This window comes from Meleagris gallopavo, chromosome 2, assembly GCF_905368555.1.
Source record: "Meleagris gallopavo chromosome 2, MGAL_WU_HG_1.1, whole genome shotgun sequence".
Lineage (NCBI taxonomy): Eukaryota > Metazoa > Chordata > Aves > Galliformes > Phasianidae > Meleagris > Meleagris gallopavo.
This window is the reverse complement of record NC_139405.1, coordinates 16,856-20,033: the sequence shown is the minus strand read 5'-3', so window position 1 is coordinate 20,033 and position 3,178 is coordinate 16,856. Positions and strand designations below refer to the sequence as shown.

The 3,178-nt window shown below is 44.4% G+C and overlaps 1 long non-coding RNA gene across 1 annotated transcript; it reads left to right on the top strand.

The window, feature by feature from the left end:
- Positions 1-418: 418 nt before the first annotated feature.
- Positions 419-2,280, top strand: LOC146544831 (uncharacterized). The gene is made up of 2 exons (XR_014881744.1): positions 419-560; positions 2,157-2,280. It is a non-coding gene; the product is annotated as an uncharacterized LOC146544831 (long non-coding RNA).
- The last annotated feature ends 898 nt before the right edge of the window (positions 2,281-3,178 follow it).

The window sequence follows — 3,178 nt, the reverse complement described above, 5'->3', positions numbered from 1 at the left end:
TCCGAATTAAGGAGAGCATCTGCCTTCTACTTTTAAAACCAAACTTCCTGCACATTCAAGTTACAAGGGAATGGCCTTATTTTTATACAGAAACAGATGTGTTCGAAGCCAGCAATGGGCTTGTTTCATCTCTGTCCTATTATCACATTCATGCTTGCTTTTCCTTGCCCTTGCAGAACTTTAGAGAAACTCCTCTCGGTGCGTCATCAATGCCTGAGCCGAAACAACACAGAAATATCTTGAATATGATCTCGTGTGTTTGTTGCAGACAAGTACAGACTGCTGTGTCTACCATATCTCTAAAGCAGAATGAGGGCCAGAGTCATCTTACTCTTCCATTGTTGCTGATAGGAAGTTTATAATGAGTTTTGGGCCTGAAAGGGATAATATATTGATAAATCCGAGTTCACTCTTACAACTGCAGCACAGTTAAAGAAAGTAAATGATTTTACATTACTGTTAGTTTAATTCCACTCTAACAGCTACTGTTGTTTCTTTTCAGTCTTCCTAAGGACAAAGAGAAAAAGGCAGGGAGCAGAAAGAAGAAGGAGAACATTTAGGTAATTTATATTTCACAGCTTCAAATAAAGTTTTCATTTTGTTTAAATCCCACATTACCTTTGCCTTTCAAAAATTTTCCAATAAAAGAATTTCCCACAAAACAGCATTTCCAGGTAGTGGCCTTTCAGTATATTAAGGGGGACTATAAGAAAGAAGGCAACATTATTTAGCAGGGTTGTTATGATAGGGCTTGGGGAAATGATTTCAAACTAAAAAAGGGGAGATTTAGATCAGATACAAACAAAAAGTGCTTTACAATAAGGGTAATGAGGCACTGAAACAAGTTGCTCAGAGAGGTCATGAAAGTCCCGTCCTTGGAGACACTCAAGGCCAGGCTGAACCTTGAGTTCTGCGTTCTCTGAACAACTTGATTTAGCTGTAGGTGTTCCTATTAATTGCAGCAGAATTGGGCTAGATGACCTTTAAGCATCCCATCTAACTGAAATGATTCTATTATTCTGTAATTCTATTACTCGAATCCTTACTTGGAGCATCCTAACTTGGTTTTCCCTTTCTGGTTTTGAAATATTATCCATGCTCTGTTCACTTTCCTTACCCAGAGCTTTGTATTTGTTGGCTAGGAGGACTTGAGGAACAAGGGGAAGACTCCTTCTGCTCCAGTCTCCCTCATCCTGCATGATTTTGTGGTCTATCTCCTCAGAGTTGGAAGCTTGCTTAGTTTCTTACCCTTGCAAGTACAGAAGACATGGTTGTTGGGCTGCCTGTGTTGGGCTGCATGATACCAAGCATCAATCTTTCTTTCTGATTGCAGCCTGCTCACCTGCTCAGAAAGTTTATTCACCTGGGCACCTTGCACACCCTCTTCCCTCAGGCCCTCGAGGGGCTTCTAGATTCTGGAGTTCTCCACAGCTGAAGTTTTGAGCAGACCTGTCAGTCCTCGTTCATTTAGGTGCATACATCAGCCTGGAAAGTTGGAAGCCCCTCTCTCTTGGATTCTGTCTCAGCCTGATTGTTGCAGAAGGTGGCCATCAGATATGTTTCAATAGAGCACTGCACCTTGCTGTTCCCAGATAAGAAGAAAGCATTTTGGATTTCACCCTCCCTCTCTGTCCGACCTGCGTGAACTGCCACGCAATCTGCCACACCATGCCCTCACTGCCACTCCACTCTGTTTGCCTGTCTAGGTTGCCACATTCCTTGTCACTTGCACTTCCTAGGGGCTGCTTGTGTAAATGGGAAGACTCCTGGCCAGCCGCCTCTGTGTAACCTGCTCTTGTGAGGACTGTTTGCTACTAGTGGACCAGGTGATCTCAGGGTAGCTCATTCCTCAGCCAGTCTTCTCCATGGTTTTTGGAACAGCCTCTTGAATGGCAATTCCCAGCTCCACTGCAGAACATGCCTGCAGTGGTGCTGATAGCCTTGGAAAATGACTCAACATTTCACTTTAGTTTAGCCTGAGAGAATTTCAAAACCTCAATCACCCTTATCCAATGAGTTGTGACAAGGTGTTTTTGCTAGAGGGTTGATGTTGGAACAGATGACCTCCAGAGGCCTCAAACAGGACTATTCTGTGATTCTGTAATTCTGAGATTATGATCTAAAAATGGCCTAAGTTCATACTTGTCTTCAAACAGGACAGCTGATCCCTACTTGGAACAGAGGAACAGAGAGGCATGTGGCAAAGACCAGTGCCTGTGCCATCCTGGAACAAAGTCCTTCTGTAGAGGCATGAATAAAGTCATTCATTCTGCACAGAGAGGCCTTTGTCTCACCTGCCTTATCTGGGATAAAGGTGGCCTTTTCCACCACCTTCTTAGGAACGCTGGGTAAGAGGCTGAACCAGGTAATGTAAGTGGTTGAACCAGGTGATGTCTCTGATGAAGTGGATCTTCCTGAACCTTGGAAGGACCGCCTCGCCACGCCACGCCACGCCACGAAGCTCTCCTCTCCTTCCTCTCCTCTCCTCTCCTCTCCTCTCCTCTCCTTCTCCTCTCCTCTCCTCTCCTCTCCTCTCCTCTCCTCTCCGCCCCGCTCCTCTCCTCTCCTTCCTCTCCTCTCCTCTCCTCTCCTCTCCTCTCCTCTCCTCTCCTTCTCTTCTCCTCTCCTCTTCTCTCTTCCCCTATCCTCCCCTGTCCTCCCCAGGAAAGAAAAGATCACTCCCCACTTTCCGTAACACTCACCAGGAGAGCACAAAATCTGTCACTCCTCGAATTTCCACATGCCTTATTTGAGAGGGTGTATCTGTGAGAAAATGTCCTATTTTTGCAGAGTATGTCCCATTTGGCATTGTAAAGTAGTAGTTTTGGTCGAAAATGTGTGGAACTTCAAAGAGAACTGGTATTTCTAAATAGGCTCTGTTTGTTTTTCTTACCATATGACAGATCACCCACTTTTAAATGCTGTGGCCGCTAGAAGAGTTTAATTTTTTCTTTCAGTTCCTCTGTTTCCATGGGGCCGAGTGAATAAAATAAACAAGATCTTAGGGGAAATAGTCTAGTTCTTTGTGCGGTGTTAAGCAAGCGGGCATTCACCTGAAATGTTTGCCACCTTAGGGAACCAGATACAACAGTCCTAAAGGGTTTTCCCTGTGGAGTCAGAAACCTGGTGAGAAAGGATTTCCATCTTTTAGTTAATCTGGATGCTATTCATAAAATAT